Source organism: Triticum aestivum, chromosome 1B (assembly GCF_018294505.1).
Source record: "Triticum aestivum cultivar Chinese Spring chromosome 1B, IWGSC CS RefSeq v2.1, whole genome shotgun sequence".
Taxonomy (NCBI): Eukaryota; Viridiplantae; Streptophyta; class Magnoliopsida; order Poales; family Poaceae; genus Triticum; species Triticum aestivum.
The window spans coordinates 693890700-693902759 of NC_057795.1; the positions used below are offsets into that span (position 1 = coordinate 693890700).

The 12060-nt window shown below is 49.2% G+C and overlaps 1 long non-coding RNA gene across 3 annotated transcripts; it reads right to left on the reverse strand.

The window, feature by feature from the left end:
* Window positions 1–4900: 4900 nt before the first annotated feature.
* LOC123101843 (uncharacterized) lies at window positions 4901–8030 on the reverse strand. 3 transcript variants are annotated; one of them, XR_006448608.1, is made up of 6 exons: window positions 7681–8030; window positions 7451–7580; window positions 7238–7328; window positions 6864–6949; window positions 6657–6736; window positions 4903–5853 (listed from the first exon to the last, which is right to left on the reverse strand). It is a non-coding gene; the product is annotated as an uncharacterized lncRNA (long non-coding RNA). The 3 variants fall into 3 exon arrangements; XR_006448607.1 differs by having other exon boundaries at window positions 4901–5853; window positions 6594–6736; window positions 7451–8030; XR_006448606.1 differs by having other exon boundaries at window positions 4907–5853; window positions 7451–8030.
* Window positions 8031–12060: the final 4030 nt, after the last annotated feature.

Below are 12060 nucleotides of genomic sequence, written 5' to 3' on the forward strand. Positions count from 1 at the left end.
CGCGCGACGGCCCGCCCGTCGATCTACGCCGGCCGTCACCGCCTGCTCCGACCGGGACTCCTGCATCACCCCGACCCGGCGGCCTCGCGCCATGCGGCGGCCAATCATAGCCGCCCTGCCGCCCGCCGCCGCCGGCTTCATCTCGGACTCCGCCGCCACCACGCCTTCACCGAGCGGTGTCCCCGACCTCGCACGCGATCGGCTTGATCACCCGCTCGCCGCCGCTATCAGCCTCATCTATGCCGCGCGACCGACCTGGCCCGTCGGTTACGCGCGCCTTCGCAGGTCCCGTGAAGATCGTCTCCGAGTTCAGCGCGCCCCTCCGTCGATCGAGCAACGGGCTGCCGCTGTGTCGCCCCGTCGGGCCGCAGCGCCGCCGCCCCGTGGTTCTCCTCCCGGCTGCACCGACCCGCGTCACCGCTGCGTCGCCCCTTCGGGCCGTAGTGCCGCGGCCCGCGGTCTACCGCCGCCCCGAGGTCGTCCACTCCAGGCCGTCCCCGTGGCTGCACCGACCCTCGCGCCGCCGCTGCGTCGCCCCGTCGGGCCGTAGCGAGCGTGGCATGCGGTCCACGCCGCCATCTCGAGGCCGTCCACGCGGTTGCACCACCCCGCGCTCCGCCGCTGTGCCGCCCCTTCGGGTTATAGCACCGCGGCCCGCGGTCCCTGCGACCGTCCCGAGGTCTTCCGTCGTCATCCCGACCTGCCCACCGCCGCCGCGTCGCCCCTTCGGGCCGTAGCGCCGCGGCCCGCGGTCCACCGCCGTCACCGCGCGTCGACCTCCCGTGGTATGCGCCGCACCGTCTCCCTTGGCGCGGGAACGCCACCGTCCACGCCGGTCTTCGTCATGCTGTCAGGGTTCGCCTACGTCGAACACCGCCGCCGCACTCCTAACCTAGCCGCCGCCGCCGCCTTCAGGCCGCCGCTGCCGCTCTTCTTTGGCCGCCGCCGCCGCTACCTTTGTAGCCGCCGCCGCCGCCCGTCCACCCCCTTTGTCTTCGTCCAGCACCAGTTCGTCGCCAGCGTCGCCGTCATCTACCCCGACCGCTTCATCTACTCCGACAACCGCGGGCGACATTGGCCCCGCGCCGATTGGCGCCGCAACCGTCGTCGAGTCCTTCTCTGCTGGCCTCTCTGACTTCTCCGACATGGTGTACAGCTCGTGCAGGTCCCTCGTCTACGCATGCCCGGTGCTGGCAACACCGCCGCGTGCCTTCGTCCACGACGTGTCCCCGGGCCTGGCAAGCCTGGCGCGGCGCTTCGTCAACTTCGTCTTCGTCCGTCTACGCATGCCCGGTGCTGGCAACACCGGTGCGTGCCTTCGTCCACGATGTGTCCCCGGGCTTGGCAAACCCGCCGCGACGCGTCGTCAACATCATCTACTTCCTGGCGCACCACTACTTCGACACCACTGCGCCCATGCTAACTCGGCGCCCCCTTGCGCCCGCGGCTCCACGGCGACTTCCTCGACACCGGCTGCCCCGACTCGACATCAACCACGGCATTCTTCGCACGGCTACCTCGACCACGGCTCCACCACCCACGCTCTCGGCTACATCGACAAACGGCACAAAGGGCTACCGCCTGCTTGAGCAACCTCGTTGGTTTCCACTCCAGCCACGACTCCGCGATGCATCGACCGTTACGACTGTGGGGGGTGTCCGTCGGCTTGCCTTCGGATTCTTCTCCAGTCTCACCGTCTGCATCGCTACCGTTGTGACTGCGGGGGGATGTTGAGTAACGTGATTGTATAGGAAACATAGGTTAGACTAGGAAATATTCTGGCTTGCCTTGTACTCCAAGTAGATCATTGTACTCCTATATATATGCCCACGAGGCTCAAGCAATACAACAACTATTCCACCAATCCCTCTCTCCCTTCTAACAATTATCAACCGTCAGGGGTGTTACATACCAGAGATACAGGGGGTGAGAGGGTACAGAAAGAAAGAAAATCACAGAACATTCAACATTCTCGGTAGATGTTAGTGTTTACTTTCTCTTTGAGAGGGGGATTGGATGATTTGCCCCACTTTACAAGGGGTTGGATGATTTGCCCTTTGAGATGGCTCAAGAAGCACACTGTCCTACTCCTATCTATCAAGTGGCGTGTCACTCTTTTCGTACTGAATAAACTTACGTGGATGGATTTGCACTACAACAGCATGATCTTTTGTCTCTCCATCCAGGGGGTTGTTGCATCGTATTCTTAAGCACTTATCATAAGATTATAGTTACAGTTCAAATTCTGCATTGCGTGCGTGAGGTTGTAACACCCCTCGTAACCCCTGGAACTGGGCCTTGGTTGTTTGCGGCTGTACTTGGGCTTGGCCCAGCTGGTCAATCAGTGGAAACATAATCAGCTTCTGATTGAGTGCAGACATGTTGATGCAAGGTTGTGGCTGATTGAAATTCAGTATTGGACAGATCATCAAAGTTTTGTGTGAATGCTTGTGACATTGTGGGCTATATCTGGTGGGCACAAAGGAAAGCCATACATGAGGATCATTGCAAGTCACCACTCACAACGTTCACTTTTATCAAGAACTATCTAGATGATTTAGCTGAAGTCCCAGGAAAGGCACAAATCAGTCTAGTTGCAGATAAGTGGATTGCGCCCCTGCCGGCAACTGGTAAGATACATGTCGATGCAGCGATTGGCCGTCATGAGGACAGGGGGGGGGGGGGGGGGGGGGGGGGCTTTAATTTGCTGCGGTCTGCCGAGATGAAGCAGGAAACTTTCTGGGGGCATCGGCCATGGTCGTCCAAGGGCTGATCTCACCGGAGATTCTAGAAGCAATGGCTAGCAGTGAAGCCCTCTCACTGGCCATGGATCTTTCATGCAGCAAGCTTGTTATAGCTACTGATTGCTTGGCAACAGTTAATCATGTGAAGGGTGGTTATTTGGACACATCTACCGTCGTTATTCAAGAAATAAAGAAGAAGAAGATGGAGTCCTTTGCATCAGCAGAGCTAGTCCAGGGCGGGTTAATACGCTAGCTGCGGCCCCAACACCCAAGGAGTTCTTGCTGGGCCATCCACTACTACAGCCATCTGTTGCCACCAAGTTCAGCACCCGCCAAGTGTTGGACCGCACTAGCTTATGTCAAACAGAGGTGAAGATGAACATGTATGTCACTGAAGCTGGCCACTTAATTATTCTTCTGTGTCAACAGCTGAACATTATGGAGGATACCTTGGACACACGTGTTGCTGTCAATTTTCTCTTGCACCGATTCAGGAATTCTTTTGTCTCCTCACAGTAACCAGCGATGCATATGAGGATGATTCAGTTCAATCCTTGGAGAAGCAGTGTGAGCTACAAAATTTCATGTGTTCGATCTCTAGCAATACTGACCGTAAACACACGATGGTGCAACTATTTTCAGCAAATAGATATATATTCGGTTCAACATATTCTTATATAATTTCCCAATGCAGAAGGTAACACATTCAGCTGCAACACTTTGGAGTTTGGACGCGGAATAAACCCTTATTTCCATGGGATCCAGGAAAGTTGTTGCGGTTCTTGCAGCTTATATCAATTGATAGTCAATTATTAAGCTTGGAAGCATTGAAAGGAAGTGGTTATTCAGCTTATTATTTGCTCCTGGGCAGAGTACTTGCTTGAGTTCGGTAGAAGGTGCAACTGTTGCAAATATATATACTGGAGCAAGCACTTGAGATTTTGATTAATCGTTTCCAGGTTGTTCAGGTGATCGCATCTATCAATGGACGGGCGCACTACGACATCTATTGTACTGCAGTTGCCTACCGAGCGTGTTTCCCGTCAAATCTTACTGTGGAGCCGAGAAGGTTTTAATCGTGGAGACAAGGACCAACAAGTGCGATACATGTATTTCTGTCCTGGAGACAAGGACAAGCAATGGGATCCCGGCATCAAGTGGGTTAGTGTTGAAGCCTTGAGAATGATGTTGGCCAAAGTAAGGGATAATAGTTGTCGGACTTCCACAAGTGTCAGGATTTTCTGTCCATTGACCATTTCGCCAAACAAGCTTCAGTACATGACTTGGAGTTCTGGTGTCCACTCGGCAGTTCTTGCAGTATTGATAGAGGTTTCGACGGTTGTTGCAAGGTAAACATGATAGAGCTTCCTGCTTGTTGAGATTACAACATCTAGATCATTATATGACAGTGATCCCCGGGACTATGGATTTTGTAACTTAAACCTTACAATGTCTTTATTTTCCTTCCTCTAGCATTCAAGGTTCAGAAGGTAGCCCACATTACCATCTGATACATAACATGCATTTATGTTTTGCCTACACTAGTAGTGTCACTACCGTTCCTTTCGTTATTCAGGCCCTGTTTTCTTGTGTTTCAGGAGCCCAGTTCCTCACCAGCCTTTCCACTCCACCTCCAGGGAATGCATCATGTACTTGACACACTCAGGACCCTAGTCGGGGTGTTGCTGAAGAAGGATTAGGATGTATCACTGAATATGTACCATGGAGCTGATGTTAGCATTTTTTTTTTATCTCGGCGAGTCATAAACAATGCTGTCCCTCCGTTGAGTACTGCAGGCATGTAGTGTAAGGTCTTGGAGTGAGTAGTGGAGGTCCAGCCTTCTTGCTTGATGAGTCTTCCTTGCAGTGCAAACATGAATGCCCGCAGCCTTCTTGCGTTTTGGAGCGTTCAATCGGCAATGGATGGTTAAAGATCACAGATGGGATTGCTAGCCATCCACCTGTACAGGCAATCTTAACCAAACTGCTACGGTCGACGGTTGTGCATTTGGCACTCGTTGCAGACTCTTGTTTTCCAGTCGACACAATATCGACCCCCTCTGGTAGCTATGATTATGCAAGTACTGAAGGAACATGCAGTGTGTTCAACGCTTTTTTTTTTTTTTTTTTTTTTTTTTGCGGATGAGTATGTTCAACGTTTTTAACTGAAGGAATAAACAGCAACAACTGATGTATATTACTCCCTATATCCAGGAACTGAGGGAGTACAGAAAGAAAGAGGTTGAATGGATTTATAACTGGGGTGGTAATCTTTAATTTGTCAGTCGGTTGTGTGGAAGTGATCGTACCCTTCCCCGTGTTGGTTAGCAAGATAACACCTATAGCCATCGTGGAGATGAGCATTATCCAGTAACAGCTGCACACACACACTTGGAGACCACCTTGTATGTTGGTGTAGGTAACTGAAGAGAAATGGAAATCTGAAACTGTATCTCTACTACTATTAAACAATCAAATAAAAACTTTCTTACATGCATCCGCAATTAGTCCCACAATAACGCACGAGCCAATCAGCACCACACGATTAGGCCAACAAGTCTCAATCTAACGGCCATCATTAATCCAATACCTGTGCACTTAGCATTTACCAATGACTGACCGTACTTCACCAGGAGAGTAGTAGTCGAACAACCAGCCCCGCGCGTCCCCTACAATCACGGAAATCAGATCGCAAACTAACAACCAGCCCAGCGTCCCCTACAATCACGGAAAATCAGATCGCAAGCTAAGGGAACTTTACGCCCTTGACCTTGACCTCACCGCCAGGCACATACGCCGCCAACCAACGGCGTCTCCTGCCTGCGCGGCGACCACGCCGCACTGCACCGTCCCGTCACCTCCGTGCACGATCGCCATCGCCGATTGTTGCCGCTCGTAGCGTGGCATCCGTCCTGCGAGATCGCCAGTGCCCAGGAGAGAGCCTGCCCCGACACCCGCACCGCCGCGCCCGCCCTGCACTGGCACCCACGCCGCCGCGCACACGCCCGCCGGGGCAGGGCGCCAGCGCCTGTCGCGTCCCCTGAACCAGCCGGGCACACGCAGCTGTGATTCTTCCGAGGACTTCTTCAGGTTCGACTTCTTCCGTCGACTGTTGCAGCATTACTCATGATTAGATTTTTGATAATAGAGTTCTAACTAATAAACAGTTGCACAGCAAAATGCTATAAGCCGTTCATTTTACATACTGACTATATGAGGATAATGAAACTGGATTTGTGTTGCACAAATTGCCTTTACTATATCAAGTAAATACAGGAAAGTGACTTTACTATATCAAGTTCCATCAACATGACCACCAACACAATCGTTCTACAAAGTAATATAGCATCTATCCAGCTCCAGGATGTTACAATGAATTGTATAAATCTGTATAAACCCACTTTTGCACACCACATGATTGAGAATGTGCATGATTATTTAAACTGAAAACATCTGGAGTACACGTGATCCATTCTAATTCTGAAAACTAAAGAAGTCGCACTTCCTGCTCCCTGAGTACAAAATGATGCATTTGAATGTCTGTTTGTTGGAACTACGCAACTTTAGCATATCTTTTTTTTTTCATGTGCATCTCCTAATAGGTGAGAGCATCAACAACATTTTGTTGATCTATCATGAACCGGTTTAGAGTATATGTTTTTGCAGGACTAATGCTTGTGGTAAGCCATCTAAGAAATATTTAGAGTTGCCGACAAAGGTAATCTGGAAGTATGATTTAGTAAACAAATATGCCCGACCATCACATCAAGGAAATGTTCCATATACACCTACATGAATTTCTTAGAACAATAAAAATATTGTGCAATGCAACGAAGATTCAAAACATACTCTTTGATTCAGACTTGTTGCTCCCATCCCCTTTCGGTACCAAAAAGTGTTCAAGTTTTGTACCTGATCTGGAATCCAAACCCCTGGCTTGCTGAATGACTCGAGCAGGTCAGAACCACATAGCAGCATTACCTTGACACTTCCTGAGACAAAACGCAAGTCGTAAACAACTGATTTATATACAGTGTTATAGTACTGATACAATTGGTGATCCAACAATGTGAGAGAAGACACTACTGTGTTGCAACAACAAAAATCATTGTCACATACCTTGATCAGCTAAGCCGTCCTTGCACAAAAGAATTCTTAACTCTTGAGAGAATGGTCAAGGTACGCTGATGACCTTTCTGCATTGCCTGTATCAAGAACACAAGAATGTGTCCATCAAATGAACACATCATCCGAACTGAAAGTACCTTATGTGACGGCGAAAATCCAATGATACGCATGTACTGATAACATGAAAAATCAGGTTATTATGCATGGATCAACCATCACGAAAGACGAGCTTCAACATGCCAATTCGCAGAGGCGAATCCGGTGAGCAGACGGCAAGAGGTCATGAGCAGCCCCAAATTGCAAATTCGGTCATGAGAATGTGGTGTTAACACAAACCCATACACATTTCCAGTTCCGCATAGTACCTTCTTCTTGTTAGCATCGACATGTATCCATTAAGGCAGTAACATCCCAGCACCGACTACCCTCGCTGCTGCAACTCATCCTTCGCAAGCTCTGTACGTATGAAACAAGAGATGGGGTAATATGTAATCTGTTTGTTCTGATTCTCAGCCTGTTCTAATATTAACACAACACTTCAGAGTTGCTAAACAGATTTATCAGGTGCTGCGGCTTACCAAACATGCTTGTGCATGTAGGTGGGAAGGTTGAAGCTCCCGGTGGCCACCAGCACAACACCACCCCGCCTTCCCCCGTCTATGCGGTCATCCAGTTGAATAAGGGAACGTATGGTGGACTAGGATGACTCTGAATAACGCAAGTGAAGAAATCCAAGATCAGGTTCTTTTCTTTCTGCTTACAGATTTGGATCCGTGGACAACTTCTCTATGGGGACGAGAACTTCCACCTCCTCCAAGGCCATGGCCACGGCCGTCCTCTTCAAACTCCCAGCTGAGCAAGAAGCCGGCACAAAATCTTCGCTTCTCTCTTCCTGGGGTCGGCGTGCGCCCCCCGCCTGAGAGGTCGGTAGTCCGGCGTGTGCGGTAAGGGGCCGGCGTCGCCGGCGAGCATGCCAAGCTCGACCGCCTCCTCGAGCACTTCGACGGCCGAATTTGAAGGAGGAGTGAGGTGGAGCAGGGGCATGCACGTCCGCCGGCGTGGGTGACGAAGGGGAGGGGCGGCCTTACAGGGAGCGCCGGCTATGGAGGGAGGGATCTGGCGACCATGGAAGATTAGGGAAGGGAGGAGAAAAGACAGGGGCGGTGGAATGACTGGCTTTTTTTTAGTACAACTACAGTATATACTAGCAGTGTCCAGAGAAGGATTGTGAGTGACTGTGGCGTTGTCCAAACCAATTTTCTTTCATCTTCTAGAAAAATACTTTTCTTTTATAGCGCATGTTCGATTTTGGGTGCCATTTCTTTAATCATCACGGCTTGTTATGATCATGATGATCAGTTGATGGTTTAAAAAGTTTCGTATAAATATCAATAAAAATTAAATAAAACTGAATATATTTTATGTTTTGTAATCCTGTAGGTCATCTTGTGGTGCGTGGATGGTAAATTTTATGAAATACTCCCTCTTGTAAAGTAATATAATTTTTATGGAGTACTTCACCGGAGATATAAATTTTATGGGTCTATCAAAACTAACTAACTCTGATAGACCCATAAAATTTTATAGGATCATATGACATATTTTAGAACAAAACTACCTGTCATTTTAGTGGATTAGGAATAAAATGATGATATTACAAGAAATCAAGACTTGAAAGATGACGGAAACAACACAGACCCCAAAGATTGAATGATTATTGATAGACCCCCCCCCCCCCCCCCCAAAAACATCGAACATATCACCCGAAGTTGAGCTCATCTCACAATCATTTATCCTTTCACCGACTGTCACTCCAACAAACGATGACTTAATAGAGTAACTTTGTTCATCGGTATGATTGATGATGTCCCTTTACTAGAGTAAGACATATTTTTTCATATTTTAAAGTATGAAGGAAATGAAGTTGACGAGGAAGTTTTTGATATATATTTTAAAGTACGAAGGGAACGAAGCTCAAACCAATATCCCATCCATCGGATGAAGCACCATAGATCGTATTAATAAATGGACCTTCAAGAGATAATGGTGTTTAGTTGTGTTTTTTTTAAATTATGTAACAAATTATAATAGAATTATGTGATCATCAATGTTATATGAAGACATGTTTATGGGTCCTATGTTACACGCGCGCTCATATCACTGAGCATAAGACAGATTTGAATGGGTCGGTAAAAAACTCGCTAGAAGAGAAAATATACTCAAATAGATGTTTTTATTGTAGATTATGATACGTGCGTTGCACGTGCATGTGTACTAGTTTCTATAAGTAACTTTTTTTGGAAGAAAGAAATGGGCCCGCATCTGTTTGGTTTTCGCATCATGGACAGTTGTACTCCCTCCCTAAACTAATATGAGAGCGTTTAGATTACTGCTCTTATAAGAGTTTACTTCTTTTTTTTTTTGCGAAAACTTATAAGAGTTTATAGAACGAGTATCTACAAGCACAAGCAGCGCAGGAGTGGCTGAGAAGCACTAGGCATCAGTTGAAGCAATCCACTGGAGCAGTAATTTGTGGATAGTAGATTAGTAGTAGTTGAGAATAACATTTAATTTGTGGAGTTGTACGTGGAATATTTTACGTAATACGTATATGAATTTGTGAAAATGTTCTGAAATAAAATAAAATAAAGGTTCTGAAATTCACTGGAAACAAGTGTGGGTGTGTCTGAAATTTAATGACAACTGACTAGAAAACTGAAATATGTACTACTACCTTTTTAACGTAGATAGTTTTATAAATTGTAGGGTCTCGGTTGCAAAACAGCATGTCCCGCGCCTTTCCTTTCTTCTCCAGCGCCGTCCCTTGCACAGAGCCCCATACAGGTGTCCGAGCTTCTTGATGCTACGTTCACGACCTGGATTGAAGATCGAAACTGATCCAAACGTTCGATCCCTACGTCAGAGGTTCTTCAACACATAAACATGGCCACTTCGGCTTCTTCCTATTTGTGCGGTTCAGAAGACTCCTGGAGGCATGGACTCATGGATTGTTCTATGGCACAAAGTGTGTGGGCGTTGGCACAAGAGGGCTTGGGAGAAGAGTCGTCCGTCCCGCGTGGTGACGGTTAGCGTCTGGTCCGGTGATTGCGGGGGCGATTGCGAGGCGATCGAGATCTGGCGTCCTGTGCATTAGGGTTCTGCGTTCCCGTCCGGCGAAGCCTTGATCTTTGGTTCCCGTCCGATTGTTTGTACTGTTCCCATCCCATCCCACCATAAGCCTTCCTCGTGCTCCCTAGGGCGCGGGGTCGTACACCACCACCAACCCTAGGAGGAGGCAGGGCGGAAAGGAGAGAAGACGCGGTGATGGACGGAGTTGCGGGCATGTTGAGGGGTCTGAAGCTGTCAGAGGAGGAAAGGAAGGGAGCCAAAGTCAGATGCTCGATGAAGGAGAAGGGCAAGGATTGGCTGCTGCAGGCTGTGGGAAAAGTGATGTCGGAGAAGCTGGCTCATCCGGACGCCATCTGCCTTACCCTAGGAAAAATTTGGTGCCCGATCAAGAGTATCGACTGCAAGGAGATTGGCGTGAATCAATTCCTGTTCACGTTCCATCAGGAGTCGGGGAAGCAGAAGGCACTTAAGAACGGGCCATGGATGTTCGATAAAGACCTGATGGTGGTGGAAGAGTACGTTCCAAAGAAGAGGCCCGAAGACTATGTGTTCAATGATATCCCGATCTGGGTTAGGGTTTACAATTTGCCCCTGGGTATGATGAATGTGGACTCTGCGGAGGATATTGGCAATATCATTGGAAAGTTTGTTGAGGCGGGCACTGGAGCTGATGGGAGTGCTATAGGGAGGTTCCTCTGGGTTAAAATCCGTATGAGGATTGATAAACCACCGATGAGAGGCTTCACTTTAGAGGATGAGGAGAAACAGAATGATGGGGATCAGATGGAGCAGGGAGAAAGTGGGAAGGAGGAGGGAGAGGAAGGACGAGACTGGTGCAGATTCGAGTATGAGTATCTCCCGGACTTTTGCTATATTTGTGGGATCATAGGGCATGGAGAGAAAGACTGTTCGATGAAGGCGAAGAAGGGGGATAAACAGCAATATGGGAGATGGCTGAAAGCTGATTTGGGCCATAGGAGAGGTGGTCAGACGAAGGGGTGTGGAGGGCTGGGCTAGAAGTGGTGGAGGAGCCAGGAACTATGGATACAGTCGCTCGGGTGGGCGTTCAGGGAGCGGGAGTGACAGTATGACTTGGAAGAAGAGTGATTCTAGGCCAGCGATGGCAGACAGGGTAAATATGAGGGAGGAGAGGAGGTCAATAGCCCTCATAAACAGAAGATTAACCCAAAAAATACTGGCAATCCTAGGAGGCTCGAGTTGGAGGAAGGTAAGGTAGAGAAGGCAGCAGAGGAGTTGGGGAAGGGTGAGAACACTTGTGTCCGTGTCGAGGCCGGTAGCAAAGATGCAGCGATGACAGGGGCAGAAGTGGGGAACTCCCTCCAATGCAATGAAGCAAAGAATCAGAAAAACCAAAAGGTTGAGCACAAGGGACAAGATAGTACGAGCAAGGGCCCAGAGGGGAAACGCTATAAGAAAAAGGGAGGGACAGGACGGTGGTAGAGAACAACAAGGAGAGGGATGCGATGTTAGGGTTGAAGAGGGGGGGATGGAAGAGGAGGAAGGGAATGATAGCAAGAAGGGTAAGATAGAGGAAGAAGGAAGTGATGTGGTGGCGACACTTGATGCAAGATCGGACGGGCTGTCCATGCAGCCCCGCCGCGCACAATGAAACTAATCGGTTGGAACTGCCGGGGTTTGGGAAATGGCCCGGCAGTTCATAGCCTCCTCGAACTGGGGAGGGAGGAGGAGCCCGATGTTCTTTTTCTTGCGGAGACGAAGATGTCCGAGAAGGAGTTGGAGAGGTTTAGGTGGATGCTAGGGGTGGCGCACATGACAGCGTGGGGCTCGAAAGGGAGGAGTAGGGGGGTACAATTGTTCTGGAGAAGGGAAGTGGATGTGTCGCTGAGGTCGTACGGCATGAGGCATGTAGACGTGGACGTGCTGGAGGAGGATGGTGCTACGTCTTGAGCTTGCGTTGGTTTTCGTTGAAGAGGAAAGGGTGATGCAGCAATAGTAGCGTATAGTATTTCCCTCAGTTTTTGAGAACCAATGTATCAATCTAGTAGGAGGCTCCTCAAAAGTCCCACGCACCTACACA